This window comes from Antechinus flavipes, chromosome 3 (genome assembly GCF_016432865.1).
Source record: "Antechinus flavipes isolate AdamAnt ecotype Samford, QLD, Australia chromosome 3, AdamAnt_v2, whole genome shotgun sequence".
Taxonomy (NCBI): domain Eukaryota; kingdom Metazoa; phylum Chordata; class Mammalia; order Dasyuromorphia; family Dasyuridae; genus Antechinus; species Antechinus flavipes.
The window spans coordinates 569,364,299-569,379,082 of record NC_067400.1 but is presented as its reverse complement, the minus strand read 5'-3'; positions in this window follow the sequence as shown (position 1 = coordinate 569,379,082).

Sequence of the window (14,784 nt, the reverse complement as noted above, 5' to 3'; positions counted from 1 at the left end):
CCTGAGAGCTGATTGTTAAATGTTCAGTATGAGCACTTATTTACATCTTGGAAAAACTGCAAATATCACAAATTAGGGCTTGATTTATTGTTTTGTTGATTGTCTAGACTCCAGATGAAGAAAATGCTAATAATGCTGATTAAACTTAAAAGCGTGTCACACTTTTTATTTTCAGAGAGAGTTATTAAAACATTTACCAGCACACCCCAACCATCTTGTATTCCTTCAGTATATGCTTATATAGGTACACATTGTCTTCTCTCTTAATAAAATAAGTCTTTTGAGAGCAAAGTTTGTTACACTTTTGTAATAAATGCCTGTTGACATTGATTGGAAGGTAGCAAGCTCTCCATTAATATTGTAAGTGTCTAAACAGAGGCTTCATTTCTCAATGAAACCGTAGAGTAGATGCCTAAATTTATGGAAAACATTCTCCATGGTAGGATTTCTTCATCTGTTGGTCTGTGAATTTTTACTTAAAAAGAATACACACAGAGAGAGTTAACTGTGTATTTTAATAGAATTGGTTTCCCTTGTATTTTGTTTTGTGCATTTAAAAGTATGATCCTGAGAAGGGGTCCATAGACTTGTCCAGACTACTAAAGGAGCTCAGAACACACAAATAGAAGAATTCCAGTTCCCTAGATACTTTTAACTATGGAATTTTTTTGCCACATAATAAATTTGTGAAAAGTGGACTTGGAGTCACAGATTGAATCTAGACTCTGCTACTTTACTCCTGTGACCCTGTCAATTACCTTCTCTGGGTCTCAGTTTCTTTATCTGACAAAAAAGATCATTAAACTAAGAGTCCCTTCTAGCTGGAAATTCTATTTCCCACAACCTTTTAATTAAGTATTCTCATTAGATGAACCCCCTTCATCCTTTGACAATCTGCTTCTTACATTAATTGTCCTTTGCTTCTAGATGTATCTTTTGTATTTTTATGACTCTCCAATGCCAGTCAAGAGATCTCTATTTGGCTATACCAAGAAGCCTCTACCATTTAGCCGCAAGCCAATCTTTGGAAAGGCCTTCTTACAGGACGCAAGATGTCAGAGCCAGAGAACTAGAAGAAACCTTAAAGATCATCCATCTAAAGCCCAGATTCTGACTTTCTCCTGCTACATCTGAAGCCCATAATGGGCAAGAAAATCACCAAGGTCACAGAACAAGTCTGCAACAAAGCTTAAATCTAGGATTCTTGCTACTAGGATAGAACTCATTGAAATAAGGAGCTGAAAGGATTCTGAGAAGTCATCTCATCTACTTCTCTCACATTACAGATAAGGAAACTGAGGATCAGAGAGCCATTGTTCAAGGTCTTTCCTCCCTTGGTGCTTGGTGTCCAAGAGGACAGAAGTTAGAAGTGATATGGATCTTGAGCTAGAAGGGATCACCTTGGGCACCATGGAGTCCAACCCCCTCGCTTTTCAAATGAGGAACTGAACCCCAGAACAGGTAAGATCCCACAGATCCTAAAGTCAGCATTAGAGGTAGAGTTAGACCCCCCCAGACTTCTCACTCCAGAGCCATCACTCTTTAACAGCCTCCAAAGGAAGGGAGGGAAAGAGCACTAGGTGCCCCCTTCTTCCCACAATTGTCCTAGACCAGAGAGAGCTGGGACATTGAAGCTCCCAGGACTCTATAGAAGCTGGTCCCTCACTCACCAGAGTCCAGCAAGGCTTTTACTGGGAAAATAATTAGAAATCTAATTCTTCTTTCTCCCACTCAGCTAATTGTCTGTGGACAATTTGATTGTAACAGTATTCACTGAAGCAGAAAGCCACCTTATTTCTGCCAGACATCTCCTTTGCAATTAACAGTATTGATTGCATGTTTCTCTCCTCTCACCTGCGGCTTCCCTGGGGAGGGGGGAACTGGGCCCCAAGGGGCCCTCACCTGCTCCCCTTGCCCTTAGTTGCAAGGAGAGTGGCAGTTGGGTCTCCTGGGTCCTGGGCCAACTGATGCCAGAGACCCCAGCCCACAACCTGGACTGGGATATCCCATCCATGGCCTCTTGAGACTGATAAGGCCAGGGTCCTGCCCAGGTTGGCTTTGTCCCTGTGCAGTGGAGGCTACATCAAGCTGAAGCTCTTGGATCTGTCGGCTAGTCCTAAATGGTCCTATCATTCCCCCTTCCCCCAATCCCCTTGCACCAATCTCCTCCACACACACCTGCTCCTCTGCCCTGGGAGCTTGGGGTGGGGTGGAGGTGAGATGTTTGGAACAAATGAAAGCAAGACAGAGTGAGAAATACAGAGACAAGGGCACCTAGAAATAGGGAGATAGAGAGCTAGACAGAGCATAAGAGACAGGCAAAGAAATGGGAACAGATATCTCTCTGGGATAGAGAGACAAGTAAGAGGTAGGCAGAAGATGGGAGAGAGACAGAGATAGAGAAACAGAGACAGAGGCTTTGGAACAAAAGGGCAAGTAAGAGATGGGCAGGGCTAGGGCAGAGAGACAGGGGCAAACAGTGAGAAGCATAAAGACCAGAGAGCTTCTAAAGAGATAGACAGAGGTAGATGGAGGCAGAGGATCAAGCCCCAGAGAACACGTTTTTGAGTAGGCTAAAAGGACATTCTTAACACTGAGCTGCACAGATAGTCAAAAGTCCTGTGGGTTTTATCGGGCTTGATAGTCAGGTAAGAAAAGAGAGCCCAGGGCTTTACTCTGAGAGAAGGGTGCTTAATAAATATTGTCAAATGAATAAATAAAGTTGGTGAGCACATCTTCTCGGAGACAAGACCAGACAGAGGCAAGTTTAGAAACCTCCCAAAGCTTCCCTAGAGAGATGACATCTTCCTGTGGGGATGTGGGTAATCAGAGAGAGAGAGAGAGAAAGAGAGAGAGAGAGAGAGATAGGAGAAGGAAGAAGAGGAGGGAGAAAAAAAGAGGGAGGAAGGGAGGGAGGGAGGGAAGGAGACAGAGTGACAGAATCAAAGATAGACAGAAAGAGACAGAGAGAAATTCTGGGAGGAAAGAAAGAGATCTACTCTCTTTCTGAATAGATTTCTGTAGCTCTCTAAGTCTCTGAATGTATTAATGATATATGAATGTATGTGTGTCTATATGTGTTTGTATTTGTGTGTGTCTCGCTCTCTGTGTATGTGTGTGTATTGGGAATGTGAGCCCAGAGAGAAGGTTAAGTTTCCCAAAGATTAACACCTGTATCCAGATGGATAAATGCTTTGGGAAGGACATCATTCCCAAAATACCATTCCCTACTATGCCATCCCACCAGATGAGGAGAGAGAGCCCTCTTGGTCAGGACAATGGTCAGCACAAAGGCAGGGGAGGGAGAAATGAGTTATTATGTGCAAGGAACAGCAAGTCGACCAATCCAACTGGATTGTAGAGTTCATGAATGGGAGTAAAGCATGAGAAGGCTGGAAAGATAAGAAGGAGTCAGGCTGTGAAGTCAAACAAAAGACTTTTTATTTGGTCCTGAAGGTAAAAGAGCCACTGAAGTTGGTTGAGTTCATGGGATTACCCAAGGTCATACAGCTAAGAAAATGGCAGAGGGAAGAGTGGCGCTTCTATGTTCTGGGAGGAGGATCAGTGCTCTTTTCACCAGCCAGCCATAATTGCCTGTCCTGTAGCCTTAGGCAGGAAGCTGAGCCAGGGACTGTTACATAAAGAGAGAAGAAAAGCTGCCTAAGGTTCCCCATTGAGCCAAGGGTAGAGCTGTGATTCCCAGTCCATCTCTCTGCGTTCTACCCAGCTTTCTCTTTGGAGACAGAAACTCATGGAGTCTCCAAATGCCGGGACCAGTGCCTCTCCTGCCCTGGAATCAGAGGATCTTAAATTCGGAGCTGGAAAAGAACTTAGACATTAATCCCACTGATTCATTTTACCGATAAGGAAATGGAGACCCTGGGAGAATATGAGTCGTGAGAAACAGAATGATCTTCACTGAAGTATATAGCAACAGAAAACCCATACCCCGAAGGCTGACCCTCAAGGGACGGCCCATCCTGGGCTGTGTCTAACTCAGAGAAAGGAGACAGAACGATGCACTGTGCAATTCCAGATTTTGAATCAGAAATTGTGGATGTGGATCGGAACCCCGACCTGCGCAATCTGCTTGGGCAAGCTTCTTTTGCCCTACGGACCCAGTGTTCTCTTGTACTATGTGGAAGCAGGACCTTTCTACCAGCGGCATGCTGGGATTTTGTGACGTCCCTAGGCTGACTTGGAGCAGAGCTCCCCTCGTCTTCATCCCGCCTCCACTCCTGGGGTACCATAGGCAGGGGCCCGCTGCCTGACCACAGCACTGAAGGCTGTTTCTCCCCCAGCTCCTGCCCTCTTTCAGTCTGGCTTATTCCTTGATTCCCAGCCATTGCCGGCCCCCACTCCTAGACAGCCGGGACTCAGCCAGGATGGAGAAGCGAATGAATGAGTTGGGTCTGAATGGTCAGGGCCTGTGGGGGGGAGAACTAGGGGATAGCCTTGGGTCTCAGAAAGCCGAGTCCTCTGCCCAGATCCCTGAGGAGGGCACATCAAGGAGGATGGCAAGGAACGAAAGAGGAGGACGTGTCCAGTGGGGGCTGGGAATCGCGTGATTATTTGTGTACCTGTGAGTCTATATTGTGAATGTGGAAACTTGTGTAGGTCATTTTTCTGTGGCGGCGTGTGTCTGAAATTGCCCCCACGCACGTCTGTGTATCACGTAAGCGACGGCCTCTGTCTGTGTGAGATCCGTATCTATCTGTGAGCTTGTGTGACTGTGACTGCGTGACTGAGCGTGTCTCTCCGGGCACCTGCATTACGGGGAATCTGGGTGTCTCCGCGCCCCCGGGACCATCCCTGGGTGACTCGGTGCTTATTTGAGCTTGTAGGTGACTGTGGAGGGAGAATGTGTGGCGGCGGGTGACCATTTATATAGTGACACGGCGTGGATTTGTTGATATGTGCCTGGGAGTGTGCGCATCCGTGATGGTGGGTACGTCTGTGTACCTGGGTGCAGCGCGCGGGAGTGTGCGCGCGTGTGTACCCGCGTCTGCACACGAGCCAGTGCTGCCATCTCCAAGGAGGCTCGGGAGGGAGCTCGGGCGCAGCCCCCGCCCCCCGGCCAGGCTGAAGAGCCTGAGCCCAGACAGAGCCAGTCACAACTCGCTAATTTGCATGTTAATGAAGCGCGCGGAGCAGCCGCTTCGGAGACTGACAGGGAGCACCCCCCCTCCCCCTCCAGCCTCTGACAGGCACGCGGGGAACGGGGAGAGACGCGGGGGCGGCGGAGCCTCTCCCTGGGCAGAGAGAGAGGAAGGTGGCAGGGTGGAGGAAGGCGGGCGGGGCGGGGGAGGGGGAAGGCGCGCAGACGGAAGGCAGGCGGGCGGGCACTGAGGCTGAGACAGAGAAAAACGGAGAGACGGGGACAAAGACAGACTCGGAGACAGAGACGCCTGAGCCCAGCCCGAGATCAGAGACGGGCAGAGAGGCGGAAATCGGGCAGACCAGGGTCACACAGACAGACAGACAGACGCTGATTCCAGCCGGCTATCAGAGACGGACAGACCAGGGTCACACAGACAGACAGACAGATACTGAGCCCAGCCCGAGACCAGAGACCAGCAGAGAGATGGAAATCGAGCAGACCAGGGTCACACAGACAGACAATGAGACAGACAGACAGACAGACAGACACTGAACACAGCCAGAGATCAGAGACCAGCAGAGAGACAGAAATAGGGCAGACCAGGGTCACAGAGATACAGAGACAGACACACACACACACACACACACACACACACACAGAGAGAGAGAGAGAGAGAGAGAGAGAGAGAGAGAGAGAGAGAGAGAGAGAGAGAGAGAGAGAGAGAGAGAGAGAGAGAGAGAGAGAGAGAGAAGATATGGAAATCAAGCAGAAGTAGGCTCAGAGGCACCCAGACAGAGAGACAGAGAGACAAACTTATGGGTTCCTGGTTCCATGTGCTTCTAGCACTTCCAAAGATGGAGCATGATCCAAACCCAGAGGCAAATAAACAAAGGCAGAGCAAAAAAGACTACACAGAGAGGCCAGAGGCAGAGCTGGACAGATAGCCAGGGGGACAGACACAGGGAAGGACTGTCAGAGAGAAGGACCGAAATGGTGCCCAGACACACACAGACATTCAGGTGGAGGTTAAGAGGTAGACAGAGAGAGGTACAGAAATGGCACAGACAGGCAAAGCCAGAACAAAGAGTCACCCACAGGCAGGAGCACTAAGAAGAAGCAGGAAAGAAGAAATGCCGAAAAAGAGAAGACTAAGGGACCAGAGGGCAGACCCATTCCAAGAACTGTAGAATTGACAGGGGGGAAACAGAGCAAGCTCTCCTTCCCAAAAGGTGCTGATGGGGCAGGAGAAAGGGAGCCTGGTCTAGGTCTCACCGTCCCCTAGCTCTGTCCTATGAGGCAGAAGTGGCCCCTGACCGTCACTGGCCCTGAGGGATCTCACCCATAAGTTGTCTCTCCTCTTCATCTAAGTCTAAACCCCCTCCCCTTCCTCCATATAAAGTCACTTCTGGGTTAGATCTCAGAAGAAGACAGCTGCTTTCTCTGGAAGGATGTCTGTGAAAATGTGACTGGGAGAGGCACTTTCAGCCCTCTGCTGTCAGCACAGGTCAGTTCATCAGAGCGGGTCCCTCCTGGGAGTGAAATATTCCCAGAGGAGGGAGGCGTGGGAAGTGGAAGCAGGAAGACTCGGCTCCCAGTGGGCATTTAGAATAGACTGAGTTAAAAGTATAGAATGGGAGTGGAGGGGAAGCTGGAGGGAGGATTCGGGGTACAAAGCCCTGCCCTCTTAGTCACCTCATGCCTCAGGTCCAGGCTATGAGACTCAATCACTCCATTATACAGGACACTCCTGTGGGGGAGACTCCTCCCCTTTTCCTCCCTCCCCCACACCTTTCCCTATCTCCATTTTGGCAGAGGGAATGGGCCATCTGCTTCCTTGGCCACTCACAGGGAGGTCTTGCTGGGGGTGGGGGGAGGGAAGGGGATGACTCAACCCTTGGATGGAATCTGTAGAGTTTTATCCAGAGACATGGACAGGAACAGAGATGGAAATTGAGGTGGGCTAGAGACAGGTACAGAGACAGAGATTGGTGGCCAGATTGGGATAGAGAAAGAAACAGCGCCATGGAATGTTGGAAAGAATACTGGATTTCAAATAAATATTAAGACCTGCATTTGAATTCAGATTTGTTCCTTGCTCATATGGTGGGTAAGTCACTTTCCTAGCCTCAGTTTCCTTATCCATGAAACGAGGGGGTTGGACTTATTCAGATGCTCTCTTCTAGTCCAAAATCTGGCCCTAAAGATACAGAAATAGGGGCAGAGAAATGAAATTGGGACAGAAACAGAAAGGCAAATTAAAAAAAAAAAACAGGACAGAGAGACAGAGACAGAAGTCTGGGCCAAGAGACAAGGAGGAGACATAGTCCCACAGAAATGATGGAGCGAAGACAGAGATAGAAAATAGTGATGGGGAGACAGAGAAACGCTGATGTTATTGGAGGAGGACTGCTTGGATACTATGGAAGGCAAGGGGCTCTGGAGACAGAGAAGGGGGGAAAAGAGTGAGACAAAATCCAAGCTGTCTCTTGTCATCACAACTCCAAGACCTAGTCTCAAATTCACTCAGAGAGGTCAGGTCCTGCCTACGCTTCTCAGACCTTACCCCAAAGGCACCCAATGCCCTAAGGGACTCAGTCCCTTTTCCTGATATGGATCATCCCTGAAGAAAGTTCCTTAATATAAAGTGTACTGCTGGGCTCTCTTGCCTAGAATGAAATCTCAATGTGAATAAAGAGGAGGCAAAGGAAATTGAATTGGGGGAGGGGGGCGGAGAAAGTAGAGGGGAGATTTTTTGGGAGAGATAGAAGAGGAGTTTCCCCATAGCCTACAGGCAATCCTATACTCATTTAAAGTGCTGGCTGATCCTGCCTTGGGACTTTCTTGGGGCTCTGTGTTGGCAGCTTCTCTCTTTGCAAAGAGCTTAATCCCCTAGAACTCCAAACCACTTTCAACAATGGGGTGGGGTTGGCCTCTGGACTTTTCTCCTGATTGCTCTCCCCTTAAACTATAGTACAATACCGAGAGAACATTAAATCTGCCAACAGAAGACCTGAGTTTGAATCCGGATTCAGCTACTATGGAAACATAGATAAGTCCTTTCCCTTTCCATGTATTGTTTCCTGCCTATTAAAATGAAGTTTTTATCTGTAAGAAATGACCAGCAGGATGAATATAGAGAGGACTGGCGAGACTTACATGAACTGATGCTAAGTGAAATAAGCAGAACCAGGAGATCATTATATACCTCAACAACGATACTATATGAGGAATTAATCTGATGGAAGTGGATCTCTTCAATAAAGAGAGCTAATTCAGTTTCAATTGATCAAGGATGGACAGAAGCAGCTACATCCAAAGAAAGAACACTGGGAAATGAATGTAAACTGTTTGCATTTTTGTTTTTCTTCCGGGTTATTTATACCTTCTGAATCCAATTCTCCCTGTGCAACAAGAGAACTGTTCGGTTCTGCACACATATATTGTATCTAGGATATACTGTAACCTATTTAACATGTAAAGGACTGCTTGCCATCTGGGGGAGGGGTGGAGGGAGGGAGGGGAAAATTTGGAACGGAAGTGAGTGCAAGGGATAATGTTGTAAAAAATTACTCAGGCATGGGTTCTGTCAATAAAAAAGTTATTTAAAAAATAAAATAAAATAAAATAAAAATGAAGTTTTTATTTAAAAGATAATATCCAATATCCCTTCCAGTTTTAAATCCTAAGATTCTAGAAACTGGAAATAAGGAAAGCTGGCTTCTTGTGCTGGCTCTACCATTTAACAGTTTTGGGGTGGGGTGCCCTTGGGCAAACCCCTTACTCTCTGTAAATTTCCTCACCTTTCAATTTACACTTAAGAAAACAGACTATAACTCAAGTCCCCTGACCCTCAAGCCAAGGCACTCTCTACTCACAATGGGACTTCTTGAGACTTTTAGATGAGACAAAGGGATGTTAAGACACTCTTTTCATGTTTAATGATTCCCCAAAATCAATCCTTTAAAAACAGAGAGAAGTTGGTTACTTACTCATGGTCATGAAGTTAGTTTTATAGGGATTTGAATCCAGGACTTTGAAAGGAGGCAAAGTGGCTCTCTACTGCCCCATTCCCTGTTTTGTTTACTTCTGTAAACTCCTTCCACCTGTCAGTAAAATATAAGCTCCAAAAGGTCAAGGACTGTGTTATATTAGCCTTTGTAACTCTGCTACTCAATTTTGAACCTAGAAATATAGTATTTAAATACTTGTTAAAGTGAACGAATGACTGAATGTAAATCAACACATTTCTTTGTTCACTTTTTTTCATCTTTTTTCCTCATTGTTTTTCCCTTTTATTCTGATTTTTCTCTCCCAACATGACTCGTAAAGAAATGTGTATTAAAAATTTTAATGTACATATATAATCAGAAAAAGAAAGCAAAGCAAAGCAAAAAAAGGAAAATAAAAAATAGAGTAAAAAATAAATACAAAAAAAAATCTTTCTTCACTCCAAAAAATAAAATAAAATAAAGTGAATGGATGGATGGATGGATGGCTCCATTTTCTCTTCTATCTTCTTAAGGTGGGAGCACAGAATCTTAGAGCTGAAATGAAGCAAGTGAGTCCCTAATAGAATTCCCACCCCTTTACAACACCTCTAGTAAATGGACATCTGGCCCCTGCTATGCTGATACCGGGGAGTTGCTGTCTTACTAAATAGCTATCCTTTTGCTGGACAGCTCTAATTGCTAGAATGTTTTTCTACATATTGAGCTGAACTCTTCCTCCCTCTCCCTCCTGCCCCATGGCTCCTAGTTCTGGCCTCTAGGGCCAAGTAGGATAAAACTAATCCCTCTTCCACGTTAGCCTTTTAAATATTTGAAGATATTGATCTTACCTTCTCTAGGCTACATTTCAATTCAACCAATTGTCTGTCCTATGACATGGTTTCCTGTCTCTTTATCATCCTGGTTTCCTTCTTCTGGGATTCAATCCACCTTAGTCAATGACTTTTTGTAAATGTTTGTGCCCAGACCCATGCAAGATGCCCCAAATATGGTCTGGCTAGGGTAAAGTACAAAGGGTTTATCACCTACTCTATCTGAGATATTATGCTTTTAATGCACAATTTAAGTGGCCAGTGATTTCTTGGCTGCTATGTGGCACTGTTGACTCATATTAATCTTGCAATTCACTTTGAACCTCCTGATCTTTCTCACAAACTATTATCTAACCATTCCTCTCTCATCTTATATTTTGGCAATGGACTTTTAAAATCTCTAGTATAAAACTTTACACTTATCCTCGTAAAATAGCTTAATTTATAATCCCAGCCTGCCCATTTTTTTTTGATTCTGATTCTGTCATTCAATTTATCTACAATTCATCCCAGCTTTGTGTCATTTGTAGATTTGAATAAACCCGACATGTGTGACTTCATCCAAATCATTGATCCAGATGTGGAGCAGAAGGGAGCCAAGTGCCCTTGGATACTTCACTGGAGATTTTCCTCTTGGTTGATACCTTTCCATTAATCACCAGTCCTTGGGGTCTCAGATTATTTGTGGGTTTTTTTCTAGTCCTACAAGTTATTTATATTCTCCTTCCACAGACCGAATCCTGACTCTGGGCTTTTCCCATTGTCCCAGCTTCAAAGCATGGCCACTGTCTAAGACTGACTATCCAGCACACTTTCTTGGAATGGGAAGGATGCAGGGAACAAGATGATGAACGCAAGGAGCAAAGCTACCCAGGCCTCCATTTCTACCTGGTCCCAGAAGCTGAGCCTGGAGGGAGCCAGGAAGCTTCCTTAAAGGAGGAAGGATCCTAAGGTTTAATCCTGTGTCCATTATTGGCTTTTGAGAGCACAGAAAAATGGGCCTCCCCTGAGAAGTGTGCCAGCTAGTCTGACTTGGCTGCCCGCTGGCGGGAACTCAGGATGCTGGGCACAAACAGCATGAGTCACAGGCTCAGGGGAGGAGAGGTGGGGCAGATGGGGAGCAGCCCCAAGGCTAGGGGTCCCCAAATCCCACCAGCATCAAAGGGCTAAAGGACTCTTCCCTCTCAGGACCTGAACTAATTGCTCTTCTTATTTGCTCCCCTCAAAGGGAGGCAGATGAGAGGGAACCCCTGAGGCTGGTTTTGGCACCAGCTGCCTCTGTTGAGCACAGATGTGCTCTCAGTTCCTGGCCCTGGAAGCCAAAGACTGGGGAAGGGGGAGCCAGAGCCACGGAGTGGACGCCAGACAAGGTGAGTTGAATTTGGTCAAGTTGGGATTGGGGATCAGTATGAAGGGGGGTTACAATCTGGACTCTCCCCCTCCCTTGCCTTCTCTTATCTCAAATGATATCTCTTTTCAGTCTCTTGTCCAGCATTCCCCCAGATCACTCAACACGAAGGGAGCCTCCTTTGAAAAATCTTAAAACACATCCCAGCTGGAGAGTTGGAGAATTTTTCTCTGGGACTTCAGGTCGGACTCCTGCTCTTCCCTACCTCCTAGGCTCCCTCCTAGGACTTGCCTCCTATTCATTTTCTTCCTTCTATTCACCATTTCAGGTTCAAGGACCACTGAATGCCCTAGAATCGGGGGGAGGGGGAGGCTTCTGACTCCTAAAGAGGTACCAAATCAAGTATAGGTCCAGGGATAGAGATGAGAGCTTCAGGAGACCAGTATAAATCAGGAATAGGATTGAAATCCCCAGTCCTTCTCACCTTCAGAATCCAAATTTTTCCTGGTCCAGGACTTCTCCAGAGGCTTTTAGTTCTCACACCAAACATGGTCATGACATTTCAGTCCTCTTCAAGAACAAAGGATGACTAACTTACCTTCTGTTTTCTGTCCCTGTATTCTCCTCTCTTTCAATCATCCCCGAAGGGTGTTGGAGGGAGACAGCAATGTCTTTCTCTGAAGCCTGACCAGCCCCCATATAATCAGAGCAAGTTTGTTCAAATTCTCTGCTCTGATCTGTTCCCTCATCTTCAAAATGGAGCCGAAAATCTAGGCAGCCAGATAACACGATAGACTTGGAATCTAGAAATCTGGCCTCTGACACTTCCTCACTGTTTCCTGTGTCAGATATTATTCCTCAGCCTCAATTCCCTCATCTGTGAATGGGGACAGTAAGACTTCCCAGAATTGTGAGGATAAAAGGAGATAATGTATGTAAAGCACTCTGCAAACCTTAAAGCTCTATCTAAATGCTAACTATTATTGTTCTAATCCCGGCCTTGCCTGTCTCCCAGGGGTAGGCGTGATAGCACATTATAACTGTAATGAACTTTCCATATGCATATATAATAATAAGCAAGACTGATCCTCTACCAGGGCTTCCTTCCCTTCCCCGCTCCCCATACCCAGGCTGCAGCAGGGCAGGGAGATGACCCTAGGTTCTCTCAGTACCTTTGCCAACAAAGCTAAAGTTCTACTGGCCTTTCCAGTCTGGAAGAGCTTCAAGTACAGCCTGGTAACAGTCTGGATATCTGTCGTCCAACGACCATCAAAGCCACGAGGGGGGAGGTTCATTACCAGTGGGTTGGCCACCAGGACATGAATCTTTTGGCCACAGTGACTCAGCAAGCCATCTCCTAAAACAGGGCAGGAACCCTGGCACAGCTAATATCATGGATCATTTGAAATACTGAATAACAATAATAACTTGGGAGGGGGAATAGTTGTCCTAGTTCTCTAATAAAATAATGACTTCCATTTTAAAAGACAAGGAAAGTTACAGAGGACTCTCTTTAGAGGAGAGGAAGAGCGAGGGTTAAGGACAGGTTCTCAAGGTCAGAGCCTAAAACAACCTTCTCCCTCTTAAAACACACACATACATACACACACAGCCTTTTAAGAGTCCACTTCTTGGTGACAAGGCAAGCCCCCAGAGTTCTCAATAGAAATTCTCCCTGACATCCCTCACTTACCCCAAGTGACCCTGCTAGTGATACTACCACTACAGTCAAAGTCTCAAGGAGGTTTTTTTTTTTCCTTCTTGGGAACTCCATCCTGTTCTCTGATATCACTTTTCCTCAGCACCTGCTTTCTCCTTCCTCCTCATCCTCTTTTTCATTGCCCTTCTATTTTTCCTCCCTCTTCCCTTCTGTTCCTCCTCCCTCCTCCTTTCCTCCCCTTTTGTTCTTTTTTCTTCCTCCTTCTTCTCCCTCTTCCCCATTTCATTCTTCCCCTTCCTCCTTCTTTCCTTCTTCTTCCTTCCCTCTTCCCTTTTTGCCTTTCCCCTCATACTCCCCCTCTTTTTCTTCTCCTCACTCTCCTCTTTCTCATCATTCTCCTCCTCCTCCTCCTCCTATGCAGCACAGATTCCCTTATCAGTCCATTAGGACACAACAACTATTTGGTTACTCTGCATGTGAGGAAATCTAGGGATGCTGGCTGTGTGCAGGTGGGTAAATTACAGGTACAGCTTAGTCACTCAAAGCTACCTCACACAGATAATTCAGTCCCCCGACCAGGCTTTTAAAGTCCCCATTTTTCTTCTTTTTCATGTGTTCAACAAATGGAGAACTCCTCCATTACATAAGAGAGAAAGAAAGACAGAGGAGGAGAGAGAGAGAGAGACAGAGAGACAGAGAGACAGAGAGACAGACAGAGAGACAAAGAGAGACAGAAATAGAGACAGAGACAGATAGACAGAGATGCAGGGAGTGAGGGTTAAGGGTAACCCTCAAGGTCAGAGCCAAAACCAGCATCCCTTCCCTAAAAGCACACAAACATACACAGAGCCTTGAATTCAAGGATCCACCTCTTGATAACAGGCAGGATCCACAGAGATCCCCCAACAGAAGCTTCCCTTGCTACCCCTCCCCCTACTTCTACTGACCCTTCTAGTGATGTCATCACTCTCAGTAATAGGAAGGTCACTTTACTCTTGTTTGCCTCAGTTTCCTCATCTGTAAATAGGGCTTATAATAGCACCTGCTTCTGAAAATTGTTGTGGGATTCAAACGAGTTAATAATTACAAAGCACTTGGCACAATTCCTGGCACATAGTAAGCACTAGATAAGTGTTAACTATTATAGAATAACATCATCTTCCTTTGAGATGAAGCTCAGGTGCCATCTTCTATAAGAAGCTTTTCCTGACTGAATTTAGCTACATGGTATCTACGTGTGTGTTTATTAACTTTATACCCAGGTTACATTTATCTTGTTTGCATTTTTGTCTCCCCCCATTAGATGTAAGCTCATTGTGAATGGAAATTATTTCCTTCTCCGTATTAGCATAGTGCCTGCTACTTAATAAATGCTTAATAAATACTTGATTGATTAAGTATTCACTATGTGCAGATTGATCATTGAGCTCAGTGCTGGGGGAGGCAAAAAATACTTAGATAAGATGAATAAGGTCCAGACCAGAGACATAATTAATGAGAAGATGGGACGGGGAGAGCAGATAATTGTCCACTATGGGGACAGTTGTTCCAAAAGAGGGAGCAGCCCGTGTCCTGGAGAAAGTGACTTGTTATCATGATAATGGAGTCTTCAAGCAGAGGGGCTTTGGGGCCAGGGGAGTGCAGGCCATCGAGAGGACTGAGGGGCACAAGGTATGGGGATAGTAATATCTAGACTGCCACAGGGAGGAAATGCCCCCTGGATGTAGGTACCATGATGTTATAAAACTCCAACTACCCCACCTTAGTTACAGCTTTATTCTCCACCTTCGTGGAATTTAGTTTCTTAGGATGATATGACACACATACAAATAATTATGAGACAACGTAATAAGGAT